We start from the raw sequence: 646 nt of genomic DNA, 5'->3' as shown, positions 1-646 counted from the left end.
CCCAAGCGTGGGCCTGGTCTTTGTAACCCATATAGGACATTCAGGTCTAGGGACAAGAGGATCCCTGCTGGCTCACTGGAGTCCTGGAGGAGCTGGGCACCAGCTGATTCCAGGAAGGATGGAAGAGGCTGTGGAGACTGGGTAGGGCAGGAAGGCTGCTGCACCCAAGTCTGTGTTAATCAGCCACTCTGAGAACATTGTGCTGCTGCAGAGGGAAAGGGTGGGAAGGGCATGGTGCTGTCCTGGCGACCAGCAAACAGGAGAAGTGAGCAGGGGGCAGCTGGGCTTGCTGTTGCTGGGACGGTTCCCTACACAGGTACCACCTACCAAAAAATAAAAAAGGGTTCATGGGAGAAGGGAGGATAGAGGTAAGAGGTAAGCCAGGAGTAAGAAGACGGGGCTGGAGAGAGGGCAGAATGGTCAGGGTCAGGAGCTGTGGCCATTCCAGAGCCCAAGTCACCCCTGAACCAGTTCCTGGGCACCACAGATAAGAGGACAACAGATAGAGGACACAGAAATCTTTTTGTTGCTTTGCTTTTTTATTTATTTATTATATATACAACATTCTGTCTGTGTGTATGCCTGAAGGCCAGAAGAGGGCACCAGACCCCATTACAGATGGTTGTGAGCCACCATGTGGTTGCTG

The sequence above is a fragment of the Microtus ochrogaster genome, linkage group LG1 (genome assembly GCF_000317375.1).
Source record: "Microtus ochrogaster isolate Prairie Vole_2 linkage group LG1, MicOch1.0, whole genome shotgun sequence".
Classification (NCBI taxonomy): domain Eukaryota; kingdom Metazoa; phylum Chordata; class Mammalia; order Rodentia; family Cricetidae; genus Microtus; species Microtus ochrogaster.
The sequence above is the reverse complement of the archived record's forward strand: the minus strand, read 5'-3'. Positions refer to the sequence as shown.